The sequence below is a fragment of the Budorcas taxicolor genome, chromosome 6 (assembly GCF_023091745.1).
Source record: "Budorcas taxicolor isolate Tak-1 chromosome 6, Takin1.1, whole genome shotgun sequence".
In the NCBI taxonomy this organism is placed as follows: Eukaryota; Metazoa; Chordata; class Mammalia; order Artiodactyla; family Bovidae; genus Budorcas; species Budorcas taxicolor.
Window position 1 is genome coordinate 38320514 of NC_068915.1, and position 14444 is coordinate 38334957.

Consider the following 14444-nt stretch of genomic DNA (forward strand, 5'->3'; position numbering starts at 1 on the left):
TTTACCCAAACTCATGTCCATTGAGTTGGTGATGCCATCCAGCCATCTAATCCCCTGTCGTCGCCTTCTCCTGCCCCCAATCCCTCGCAGCATCAGAGTCGTTTCCAATGAGTCAGCTCTTCACATGAGCTGGACAAAATATTGGAGTTTCAGCTTTACCATCAGTCCTTCCAATGAACACCCAGGACTGATCCCCTTTAGGATGGACTGGTTGGATCTCCTTGCAGTCAAAGGGACTCTTCAGAGTCTTCTCTAACACCACAGTTCAAAAGCATCAATTCTTTGGCACTCAGCTTTCTTCACAGTCCAACTCTCACATCCATACATGACCACTGGAAAAAACATAGCCTTGACTAGACAGACCTTTGTTGACAAAGTAATGTCTCTGCTTTTCAATATGCTATCTAGGTTGGTCATAACTTTTCTTCCAAGGAGTAAGCATCTTTTAATTTCATGGCTGCAGTCACCATCTGCAGTGATTCTGGAGCCCAGAAAAATAAAGTCTGACACCGTTTCCACTGTTTCCCCATCTATTTCCCATGAAGTGATCTGAATGTTGAGCTTTAAGCCAACTTTTTCACTCTCCTCTTTCACTTTCATCAAGAGGCTTTTTAGTTCCTCTTCACTTTCTGCCATAAGGGTGGTGTCATCTGCATATCTGAGGTTATTGGCATTTCTCCTGGCAATCTTGATTCCAGCTTGTGCTTCTTGCAGCCCAGCATTTCTCATGATGTACTCTGCATATAAGTTAACTAAGCAGGATGACAATATACAGCCTTGACATACTCCTTTTCCTATCTGGAACCAGTTTGTTGTTCCATGTTCAGTTCTAACTGTTGCTTCCTGACCTGCATATAGGTTTCTCAAGAGGCAGGTCAGATGGTCTGGCATTCCCATCTCTTTCAGAACAGTTTATTGTGATCCACACAGTTAAAGGCTTTGGCATAGTCAATAAAGCAGAAATAGATGTTTTTCTGGAACTCTCTTGCTTTTTCCATGATTCAGTGAATGTTGGCAATTTGATCTCTGGTTCCTCTGCCTTTTCTAAAACCAGCTTGAAAATCTGGAATTTCATGGTTCACATATTGCTGAAGCTTGGCTTGGAGAATTTTGAGCATTACTTTACTAGCGTGTGCTGCTTCTGCTGCTGCTAAGTCACTTCAGTTGTGTCTGACTCTGTGAGACCCCATAGATGGCAGCCCACTAGGCTCCTCTGTCCCTGGGATTCTCCATGTAAGAATATTGGAGTGGGTTGCCATTTCCTTCTCCAATGCATAAAAGTGAAAAGTGAAAGTGAAGTTGCTCAGTCGTGCCCGACTCTTAGAGACCCCATGGACTGCAGCCCACCAGGCTCCTCTGTACATGGGATTTTCCAGGCGAGAGTACTGGAGTGGGTTGCCATTGCCTTCTCCTACTAGCGTGTGGGATGAGTGCAATTGTGTGGTAGTTTGAGCATTCTTTGGCATTGCCTTTCTTTGGGTTTGGAATGAAAAATGATCTTTTCCAGTCCTGTGGCCACTGCTGAGTTTTCCAATTTTGCTGGCATATTGAGTGCAGCACTTTCACAGCATCACCTTTCAGGGTAGAAATAGCTCAACTGGAATGCCATCACCTCCACTAGCTTTGCTCGTAGTGATGCTTTCTAAGGCCCACTTGACTTCACATTCCAGGATGTCTGGCTCTCGGTGAGTGATCACACCATCATGATTATTTGGGTCATGAAGCTCTCTTTTGTACAGTTCTTCTGTGTATTCTTGCCACCTCTTCTTAATATCTTCTGCTTCTATTAGGTCCATACCATTTCTGCCCTTTATTGAGCCCATCTTTGCATGAAATATTCCCTTGGTATCTGTAATTTTCTTGAAGAGATCTCTAGTCTTTCCCATTCTGTTCTTTTCCTCTATTTCTTTGTATTGATCACTGAGGAAGGCTTTCTTATCTCTCCTTGCTATTCTTTGGAACTTTGCATTCAGATGCTTATATCTTTCCTTTTCTCCTTTGCTTTTCGCTTCTCTTCTTTTCACAGCTGTTTGTAAGACCTCCTCAGAGAGCCATTTTACTTTTTTGCATTTCTTTTCCATGGGGATGGTCTTGATCTCTGTCTCCTGTACAATGTCATGAAGCTCTGTCTATAGTTCATCAGGCATTCTATCAGATCTAGTCCTTTAAATCTATTTCTCACTTCCACTGTATAATCATAATGGATTTGATTTAGGTCATACCTGAATGGTCTAGGGGTTGTAGAAGGGACTTAATCTTCCCACAATAGACTATACTGTGCCATCTCAGTATAGATATCTAAGAGTTGCCTGTTCTTTCTCTTATCCCTCCTCTGCATGTCCTTCTTTTTTTTTAATATATATTTTAGAAATATATTTTATTTATATGTTTTAAAAAGTCATTATGATTAGAGTGTTGTAAAATAGAGTTTAACTGTGGTAGATAATTTAAGAAAGTTTTTACAGGCTGATTTCATTATAATTGATCCCCCAGAGTTTATGATTCCTAATATTTTTATTAGCAATATTCTTTTTTAAAAAAATTTATTTATTTATTTATTTTTTATTTTTTTAATTTGCTCATATGTCACCGCCCCTAGAAATCTTACTCCTTCAGGCACAATTTTCCCTTTGGGAACATTGTATTATAATGATGTGTCTTCATGTCTATCTTCATGACTCAGTGTAAGTCTGTAAAATGTTAACTTTTTGATTTACTGTTTTATCTCCAGTGACAAGAAAGTCTCTGACCTATAGAAAGTGTTTAATATACTCAGTGAATAAATTAGTCATACCTTAAGGTATCTGCATTGGGAACTGTAACTCTTTGAACTTTGACTTTGAAAGGGGCATTCCAACCATAGGATGAAAGATCCATGGCATGTTAAGATCTTCCCATTATTTCTGGAATATCTCGTGAGCCCAGCAGTGGAATGGAGCTCAGTTTAGTTTAAAGAGCTCTGCAAATTATATGATAGAAACCAACACAACATTGTCAAGTAATTGTCCTTCAATTAAAAAAAAAAGAGCTCCTCAAAAAGTTTGAACAACTGTTCCAAAAGAGACAAATAAAAGTAATTCTAACATACTGTGTGGGCTTCCTCGGTGGCTCAGATGGTAAAGCATCTGCTTGCAATGCAGGAGACCTGGGTTCGATTCCTGGGTCAGGAAGATCCCCTGGAGAAGGAAATGGCAATCCACTCCAGCACTCTTGCCTGGAAAATCCCATGGATGGAGGAGCCTGATAGGCCACAGTCCATGGGGTCACAAAGAGTTGGACAGGACTGAGGGACTTCACTTTCTCTCACTTAACATACTGTGTGCAGTGGAGACATTGCTTCTGGCTATTTCTCCATTATCTTGAGATAGTTGGAAGTGAAAATGAAAGTCCCTTACTTGTGTCTGACACTTTGCGACCCCATGGAGTATACAGTCCATGAAATTCTCCAGGCCAGAATATTGGAGTGAGTAGCCTTTCACTTCTTCAGGGAATCTTCCCTACCCATGGAGGGAACCCAGGTATCCCACATTGCAGGCAGATTCTTTACCAGCTGAGTCACCAGGGAAGCCCTGAGATAGTTGAGTGAGTAACAAATCAAATGACATATTTATACAGTGCTTTGTGAAGCACTTATGTTTATACAGTGCTCATAAGACACTGTGAGGTAGGTATAGATTTTTAGTCCCATTTTAATGATGTAAAAATTTAAGGTCAAAGGTGGTAAATGACTTGCCTAAGTCACACAATCCAGTGCTTTCTTCATTCCACTTTAGCTCCAAAGAGATGCCATCTCATTATCTATCTGTGCAGAGCCACCATATTGCTCCTGTGATAAATAATAAAAACTAACAGTGACCCACTCCAGTACTCTTGCCTGGAAAATCCCATGGGCGGAGGAGCCTGGTAGGCTGCAGTCCATGGGGTCACGACACAACTGAGCAACTTCACTTTCACTTTCATGCATTGGAGAAGGAAATGGCAACCCACTCCAGTGTTCTTGCCTGGAGAATCCCAGGGACGGGGAAGCCTGGTGCGCTGCTGTCTCTGGGGTCACACAGAGTCGGCCATGACTGAAGCGACTTAGCAGCAGCAGCAGCAACAGTGACCAAGTTGCTATTTTGTGTCAGATGTTGGGTTAAGCACTGTGCATTGATTTACTTAAGACTCATAAAATGCATTATTACTATTCCCATTTCATGGATGTGGAAACCAAGGCATAGAGACGTTAATTAACTCCACAGACTCACATAGCTGCTAAATAGCAGTGCTGGGTTTAGAATTCAGGCAGTCAGAAAATACATCCTTAACCATTAATACACTGTTTTACAGTAATGCAGGTTCTGAAATTAGACCACCAAGGCCAAAATAATGGCCGTGACTCTTGTTGACTGGGTATCCTTGGCCAAGAAACATAGCCTCTCCAAGTGTCAGTTTCCTGATTTATAAAATGAGATGAAAAATAAAGACAGGAATAAACAAAGTATTCCACAGTGCCTGGTACATAGTAACTGTTCCACAAATGTTAGTTGTTATTTTGGTAGTAGTAGATAACAGAATATCTATCCCTGGATGACTTGATGGTAGGCAGTCATAGGAAGTCATTGCTAGAACTTTGTAATGAAGTCCACATAACTGATGAAAAAAGTTATGAAATTTACTCAAAAGAGAAGTGACACCCAGGCTACCAAAACCCGATCATAGCTTAACCCGTAGGATGCCAGAGTATGAGGATGGAAGAGCAAAAGTCAACAAGGAAAGACCAATCAAAAAGCTTTGAGATACAACATTTGTGTGTATGGATCCAATACTATTTCCAAGGGGAAAGAATGACCTTGGCTGGCTTTACTTCTATCTGATTGCTTGGAGGGTATATCAATTCAAGATTAAATATGAGTGTATAAAATAGGAATCTGACTCCTATGGATTAACCTGATAGAGGATCTATTTTTCTCTCATCTTCAGTTCAGTTCAGTCAGTCAATCGTGTCTGACTCTTTGCAACCCCATGGACTGCAGCACACCAGGCTTCCCTGTCCATCACCAACTCCCAGAGCTTACTCAAACTGATGTCCATCGAGTCGGTGATGCCATCCAACCATCTCATCATCTGTCGTCCCCTTCTCCTCCTGCCTTCAATCTTTCCTAGCATCAGGGTCTTTTCCAGTGAGTCAGTTCTTCACATCAGGTGGCCAAAGGATTGGAGTTTCACTTCAGCATCAGTCCTTCCAATGAATATTCAGGAATGGTTTCCTTTAGGATGGACTGGTTGGATCTCCTTGGAGTCCAAGGGACTCTCAAGAGTCTTCTCCAACACCACAGTTCAAAAACATCAATTCTTTGGCACTCAGCTTTCTTTATACTCCAACTCTCACATCCATACATGACTACTGGAAAAACTATAGCTTTGACTAGATGGACCTTTGTTGGCAAAGTAGTGTCTCTGCTTTTTAATACGCTATCTAGGTTGATCATAGCTTTTCTTCCATAGCTTTTCTCTCATGTTGTTTGTTAATAGATCATCTTGGGCTGCCACCAGTAGAGACCCTTCTTAAGAGATCACCCAGAAGCAGTTGTGTCCCTGACCAGAGGCCACAGCTCCTCTAATTGTACAAGCTCATTTTTTGGATCCTAGTGACCATTCTTTCTCTCTTGTATGTAGGATTATTGGGTTGCAACAACCCCAGGATCATGCCCTTTTCCTACATCATGTCCACACATTTGTAAGTAGTGCTTTTATTGAATCCTCTTTAAATCATCCTAATTTGCATGTATGCCACTAGCTTCCTGAAGGAAACTGATGAGAATAATCATCAGTGTCTGCTCCCCACTTTGCAGGACATATTACTGTGGTAGGAAGGAGTGCACTAAAGTGTTATGATGAATGCCATCATTTATTTAGCCAACCAATATTTATTGAGCATCAGTGTACCAAAACAAGATGCTAGATAAAAATTGAATTCCTTGTCCTCAAGTAACTCACAGTTTACATCACCCGACTCACTCCCCTTGCTTAGTCTCCAGTCTTGTCAAGTCACCTCTAAATTGCATTTTGGCTTTCCGTGCAGCATTCTCTCAGGGGTCAAATCCACTTTTCAAACTCTTTCAAGATCCAGTTGACTAACAGTGCTATTCGTAGTGAAAATGAAGACATATAGAATAATACTAGATAACATGGATGTTGGAATTAGAGAGATGAGCATTCAAAACTCATCAGATGTCTAACTTTGGGCAAATTATATAATCTCCATGAACCTAAGTCATTTTTCTCATGTATGGGACTAAAACGCGTTCATGTCTTCTGACTGCTGTAAAGGCAGAAGGAGATCATGTCCACAAAGCTCTTAGCTCAGTGTCTTGTTCAATAAAGAAATGGCAACTATTGTAGTTTATACATTACTTTCTTGTGAGTATGTTTGGTATAAGCTATTCTTAAATGAATGGTTATTTCTTGAGAGGATGATTGTTGAGTTTCTTACATGCAAAACTTAGGAACAAATTCTAGTCTGTGGTGACTTCACCCAGAAAATACTACCAAGGAAGACTCTCTCTGGGCAACCTGAAAGTTAGTCTCAATCCACTGCTTTGCTTAAGGATGTGATCCACATTGACAAAACAGTCCCAGTCCTTGAGAGTCTAGAGTCTGGAGACTAGGTCAGGTGCTCTGGTGAGTTTCAGCAGGTAAGAAGTAGAATATCCAGGTTGGCAGAACCAGGCAGAAAGTCTAGGGTTAGACAGGCTATAGGCAGGGAGCTATTTGAGTTCAGGTGAGGCAGGAAATGAGGAGATGAGCTCTATCAGGGCAAGGGAACGCAAAAGCTTAGGGAAAATGTAGCCGGGCAGAAGACACCAAAGTGGAATCCTAACTATCTGCTCTCTTTTATATTCCCTGTGCTGGCATAGGCAGACATGTTTAAAGACATGTGATTTTTAGCCAGAGGAGCAGAATTGAGAAGGTATGGTTAGAGTCTGATCGAAGAAGGGAGACATGGTTTGGGAATTCCAAAGTTTCTCCTGCTAAGACCTTGATTGGTTAAGACTCTGTTTTGAAAGAATCTAGAAAGAGTTCTTCCTGTTTGGCTATTGAATTCATGTAATAACAAAGCTGAAAATAATTCTAAGAGTTTCTCATTATTAAGCATCAGAATAAATAGCATTATACTACTACTCTCTTATGTGGTTCTGATTATACCTTGTTTTTAACTTAATAATACCTTATGATTCCATAGCACATTACAGTTTCAAAATATTTTTACTTAGGTTATCTAATTTAATGCTTATAGTAACAACGTAAGGTAGTTATTATTATCTGTTGTTATCGCTCTATTGTAGATTCAGCTCAGTTTAATTCCACGGTACACTTATTGAGCACCTATTGTGTGCCTAGCATTCTGCTAGGTATTGGCGGATAATGTCCTTCATACTTAAGTGAAGACTACCCAGATGAGAACAAGCAAAACTTATTTATTCAGAGCTCGCTATAGGGAAGGAGTCAGCACCATTGCTTGCATTTGGCAGAATTAAAAGGCAAGCAGAGGAGTGGGAAAGTTTTATAGTGAAAACAGAGGAAGATTTCATCTATGCCCTGATTGGAGGCTCCTGTCATGAGGAGGCTGGAGGTGAGCTGTTTACATGCAGGGCAGCCTGTGTTATTGATTGGTGGAGCATAATCGGCTTATTCTGATTGGTCCTAAGTTGAGAGCTGGGCCAAAACTTAGGGAAGCTGTCAGTTATTGATCAAATGCTAATTGTTGTGGGCAGATTGCTACAGAGGTTGTGGTTTAATTTCTGGAACTGGTTGCTGTGGAAGTTGTCATTCAGTGTACTATTTCTATTGGTGATCTCTTTGTGTACTTTCTCTCAGGTGATGAGCACTTAACAACATGAGAGGATGAATTTAGAGTCAGAGAGATGAACATTCAAATAAATCTCCTAATGTATAATCTGGAGCAAATTACATCATCTCTGTGGACCTGAGTAGCCTTATCTGAGGCTACTTATCTTTTGGAGGTGATGAAGGAAGTGGGGCAGCCAGATCTTTAACCAGCTGTCCTGGAGTCATGAAAAGTGGGGTGAAGAACTTGAGTTTAATCTGGGTTTTTCAGCTCTGTTCAGTGCTCTTTCTGGTCATGACTTTCAGAGTTTATCATTGACTTTAGGAAAGCGGTGGGCATAGATCTTTCTTTTAATATAGTAGCAATGCACTTCTGAGCAAGAGTAAATATTTCCTCTTGGATCTTTTATCTGTGTAGCTGTAGATGGTAATCAGTGAACACCTTCTTTATTTGCACTAACAGTTTCACAAGAGAAGCCTGGTACACAGCTGTAGAGTCCAGAATCAGGTCTCCAGTTTACCAGTCCTAGGTTTCCATTTGGGGCTACTGGTTTCTGTTTTCCTGGGGATTATCACCTTCATATGCTAACCTCCCAGACAGACTCTCATTTCCTCTTTGATTTTAATATGTGCTTCCCATCTTATTCCTTTTGCCTGCTCCCTCAGCCATCCTTGGAAAGGTTGTGCTGACCACTCTTCCAGTTATGGTTTCACAGTTTCTATCATCTTTCTTTTTTCATTATGCAAAATTTACTAGGCAATGGCTAGGTGCTGGGGATGTTCTAGGTATGGGGAATAGAGAGGGGAAAAGATGATAGTAAAAGTTCCTTCCCTTATAGTGCTAACGCTCTAGTAGGAAGCAGACAAGACACATATAAGAAAACAAATAAATATGTCAGATAGTGAGAAATTCTAAAGCAGATCAAAGGAGGTAGAGTATGGTGTGTGTGCCCATAATAGCTGCACCTGCTTAGGTAAGATGGTCAAAGAAGATCTCTCTAAGGAGGTGACTTTCAAGCTGAAGCTGGAATGGAGAGAGGGCGTGAGCTATGGAAGTTCTGGAGGGAAATCATTCCGGGTAGCGAGAATAGCAAGTGCAATATCCTGAAGGCATTTGTGTGTTTGAGGAACTGCAAGAAGTCTTGTCATTCCAGACTGGGGTTAGTGAAGAAACTTGCGCAGCTGTAGTTTAATACCTATTTTTAACCGGAGAAAGAAATGTTAGTAAAAGCAGAAGAACATTCATTTGCTAATTCCATTGGTTAAAGGAAGCATACAAAACTGATGCACATTATCTTGTTTAGTAACGAGACTGTGGCATTCCAGCCCATTGCTGTTTCTTTCTGTCAAGGGTATCATGATGTGTTTTTGCCTTCACACGATTGTTATCTTTTATTTTTGTTTTATTGTACTGTGATTTCCTGTCCAATCCTTGGCCTTGCCTTGAACTTGCATAACGTTCATGTACTTGCAGTTATATATTCAACAGAGAAAGAGTGAGGGGTGCAGGGAGGAACACGGCATGAGTGTGGCACATGTGACGTGTTGGATTGCTTGCCCACTGCTGCTTTCTCCTTCTCTTTCTATCCTCCCAATTCACCTGAGAAATGTTCTTTACTCTACATTAACTATGGGGTTTGAATAAAAGCTGCCATCTTTTTATGGAAATTCCCCGCCCCGACCCTCACCCTCCATTTCCCAGGGCTACACTGACTTTTCAGCACAGCTGATGATCCCAGGATGGACAGTTGAGCTGAGCCAAAGGAGAACTTTCATAGTTTTTTTTGGGGGGGAGGGGCAGGGCTAGAGCTTGTGAAAAGGATTTATATCCTGTTGGATGTCAAAAACCTACAGATGGGTGGGGGCTTGGCGCTGAGATCTATTGGTAGCTATGTTCTTTGATTTGTAGTGGTTCCTTGTGAGAGAGAATGAAGTAGACACATCAACACAATAGCAAAGATGAGTGAGTGTGGTGGCCGTTTTATCTCTGATCCCATTCCAGGTTCTCTCTCCTGGCTGAGTGCTCATTCTTCTCTTAGTTATCTGAAACTTCAAATACATTTCTCTTTTAAATTTAAGCAGGTTTGAGTCGCTACTTTCAATGGAAAGAGCTGTGACAAATGCGAAATACATGCAAAAATATACCATTTTGAGCTTGGATGCATTACGCTTTACATAAAACATTGTGGTTATAAGTGATCTTATAAATACTGATATAATTCTTAGAGTCAAGTAGAGCAGTGCTTTGCAAATTTGAAAGTCCATACAACTCACCAGGGAGTCGGGTGAAAATGTGGATTCTGATCTGGTAGGTCAGAAGTATGTGCAGGGAGTCTGCCTTTCCAGTAGCTCTTCCGGGATGCTGCAGGTTTGAAGACCACAACTGGGGAAGCGTGGGACTAGAGAGCATACGTAAAGCATTCAGCACATCAAGTTGGGGGCCACAGATGTCAGCTGTTAAATGCATATATACCTATTGTGCTGAGTGACAACTTTTGGATCCACATTGGTCTATTGAGGTAGGAAACTTAAATGATGCTGAAAATTGGAAAAGCAGTTTAATTCAAGGCATTAAGAGGTTTACTCACCAGAAAAACACACTCTTATTTTTTAAGATTGGAAAATGTGAATAACACATTTAAAAAATCCTCTGACTGACTGAGACCAGTCTTTAAAACAGATTCCTTGGTAGAGTAGAAAACATGATTTTTCCTGAAGCCCTACAGCTTGGGGCTGGAAGTATATTTTGTTGTTTTCCAATTTTGTGTACCAAGAAAGTCCTAGATCTTTCATTCCTATGTAGTGGGTAATTCTATGTTCAAATGTGCAAATGAGAAAATTTCTGTTTTTCTAATAACTGAACTAAGTATATCTTTAAAGCTTCTCTGTTTCCCCTTTGAGCAGAAAATTCAGTCTTACCAAATCTTGGTAAACTCAAGCACATTTCCCTTAGCTCCTTCAGATAAAATCTACTTAGTTCAAGATTTCTCCACCTCATTTACTTTCCTGTTTTCTTCAGGGATGTCTCACTTCTTGCCGGCTCATGTGTGGTCCAGATGTTGGTGGGAGGCAGCCTTTACTCCTCATCCTTTGTCCTTCTCATTTATGTATTTGTATCTGACACTCCTGTATTTATATGTTTGTTCCTTGTCAGTCTCTTTCTAGGCCTTCAGTTCAGTTCAGTTCAGTCGCTCAGTCATGTCCGACTTTGCGACCCCATGAATCGCAGCACACCAGGCCTCCCTGTCCATCACCAACTCCCGGAGTTCACTCAGACTCACATCCATTGAGTCCATGATGCCATCCAGCCATCTCATCCTCTGTCGTCCCCTTCTCCTCCTGCCCCCAATCCCTCCCAGCATCAGAGTCTTTTCCAATGAGTCAACTCTTTGCATGAGGTGGCCAAAGTACTGGAGTTTCAGCTTTAGCATCATTCTTTCCAAAGAAATCCCAGGGCTGATCTCCTTCAGAATGGACTGGTTGGATCTCCTTGCAGTCCAAGGGACTCTCAAGAGTCTTCTCCAACACCACAGTTCAAAAGCGTCAATTCTTTGGTGCTCAGCCTTCTTCACAGTCCAACTCTCACATCCATACATGACTACTGGAAAAACCATAACCTTGACTAGACAGACCTTAGTCGGCAAAGTAATGTCTCTGCTTTTGAATAGGCTGTCTAGATTGGTCATAACTTTTCTTCCAAGGAGTAAGCATCTTTTAATTTCATGGCTGCAATCACCATCTGCAGTGATTTTCTGCTACCAAATAACCTATGCTGCTGCTGCTGCTAAGTCGCTTTAGTTGTGTCTGACTCTGTGCAACCCCATAGACAGCGGCCCACCAGGCTCCCCCGTCCCTGGGATTCTCCAGGCAAGAATACTGGAGTGGGTTGCCATTTCTTTCTCCAATGTATGAAAGTGAAAAGTGAAAGTGAAGTCGCTCAGTCGTGTTCAACTCCTAGCGACCCCATGGACTGCAGCCTACCAGGCTCCTCTGTCCATGGGATTTTCTATAGCTTCCTATATTTCTGGACTCCAGGTTCTTGCAGACCATTTTGCATCCTTCTTAGCCACCTCCCTAGGTTGGCTGACCAATTCTCAGTCACTTCTGAATCCTTCTTGGGGTCATGGGAAACATAGCAACTCTCAGGTTTCTCAAGGATGCATCTTATCTATCTTTAATCAATTATTCAACAAATACAAGTGTTTCCTATGTAACAAGCACAGTTCTGAACACTGGCGCCAATATCCTTTACCCTAACATAGTGCTTAGCTTACGATAGATGCTTAGATACATGTTGCTGTATGGCAGAAACCAACACAATATTGTAAAGCAATTGTCCTTCGATTATTAAAGTTTAAAAAAGTTTATTTAACACATGGATACTTCTCAAAATGAAAAACTTTCTAAGAAGAAATGGAAATATTTGAATAGATAAATATTTCTCAAAATAACAAGTCATTCATGAAAATAAGTAGAAATGTTTCAGACTATTTTATTTGATACAATTTAATCTCCTCAATGGCTTCCCAGGTGGCTCAGTGGTAAAGAATCTGCCTGCCAAGTAGGAGATGTGAATTCAATCCTGTATCAGAAAGATCCCCTGGAGAAGGAAATGGCAACCCACTCCAGTATTCTTGCCTGGGAAATCCCATGAACAGAAGAACCTGATGGACCATATTACATGAAATCACAAAAGAAGTTGGACACGATTTAGCAACTAAACAGCGGCAAACAACAACAAATCTCTCCCCTGGTGGAGTGAAAATAACCCTTAATATCATAGCAGGGCACTGAGACGCACCTTTTGAATGTATTTGATATGCTAAAGATGTGAAGTGCTGTCCTGTGCTTAGTTGCTCAGTTATGGCCGACTCTTTGCCACCCCATGGACTGTGGCCTGCCAGGCTCCTCTGTCCATGGGGATTCTCCAGGCAAGAATACTGGAGTGGCTTGCCATGCCCTCCTCCAGGGGCTCTTCCCAATCCAGGGATCGAACCCAGGTCACCCACATTGCAGGCAGATTCTTTACCATCTGAGCCACGAGGGAAGCTCTGCTGTGAGACTATAGACAAAATGTACTCAGTTGTGGCTATCATTGATTTGTGTAATTGGATTCTTAATTTACTTAAACCTTCACTTGTTTTTTAAAGCGTCACTGATTCCATTACCTGGTTATTTGAGACTGTAGTTCCTTACTATAGCTCATTTCCTGTCTCCTCTCCTATACCTGGGTTGTTCAATTTCTGTGTGTGTGTTTTGTGATTTAGCAGCATTACTAAATGGACAGCATGCTGGGGGAGATTATACACATTTATAAATAGGGAACATGTCTAATTGTGTTGTTTTGATGTTTCTGTCCTACAGTGTTTTGGGGTCTTACAGGCTTTTGCATCAGGGAAGCAGGAACCGCTTAAATTTTCTTTTCTTAAACATAGACTCTACACATGGACATCACCAGATGGTCAACACCAAAATCAGATTGATTATATTCTTTGCAGCCAAAGATGGAGAAGCTCTATACAGTTAGCAAAAACAAGACCAGGAGCTGACTGTGGCTCAGATCATGAGCTCCTTATTGCCAAATTCATACTTAAATTGAAGAAAGTAGGGAAAGCCACTAGACCATTCAGGTATGACCTAAATCAAATCTCCTATGATTATACAGTAGAAGTGAGAGATAGATTTAAGGGACTAGATATGATAGAGTGCCTGAGGAACTGTGGATGGAGCTTCGTGACATTGTACAGGAGACAGGGATCAAGACCATCCCCATGGAAAAGAAATGTAAAAAAGCAAAATGGCTGTCTGGGGAGGCCTTACAAATAGCTGTGAAAAGAAGAGAAGCGAAAAGCGAAGGAGAAAAGGAAAGATATAAGCATCTGAATGCAGAGTTCCAAAGAATAGCAAGAAGAGATAAGAAAGCCTTCCTCAGTGATCAATGCAAAGAAATAGAAGAAAACAAGAGAATGGGGAAGAATAGAGATCTCTTCAAGAAATTAGAGATACCAAGGGAACATTTCATGCAAAGATGGGCTCAATAAAGATCAGAAATGGTATGGACCTAACAGAAGCAGAAGATATTAAAAGAAGTGGCAAGAATACACAGAACTGTACAAAAAAGGTCTTCATGACCAAGATAATCATGATGGTATGATCACTCACCTAGAGCCATACATCCTGGAATGTGAAGTCAAGTGGGCCTTAGAAAGCATCACTACGAACAAAGCTAGTGGAGGTGATGGAATTCCAGTTGAGCTGTTTCAAATCCTGAAAGATGATACTGTGAAAGTGCTGCAAATGCCAGCAAATTTGGAAAACTCAGCAGTGGCCACAGGACTGGAAATGATCAGTTTTCATTCCAATCCCAAAGAAAGGCAATGCCAAAGAATGCTCAAACTACCACACAATTACACTCATCTCACATACTAGTAAAGGAATGCTCAAAATTCTCCAAGCCAGGCTTCAGCAATACGTGAACCATGAACTTCCAGATGTTCAAACTGGTTTTAGAAAAGGCAGAGGAACCAGAGATCAAATTGCCAACATCCTCTGGATCATGGAAAAAGCAAGAGAGTTCCAGAAAAACATCTATTGCTGCTTTATTGACTATGCCA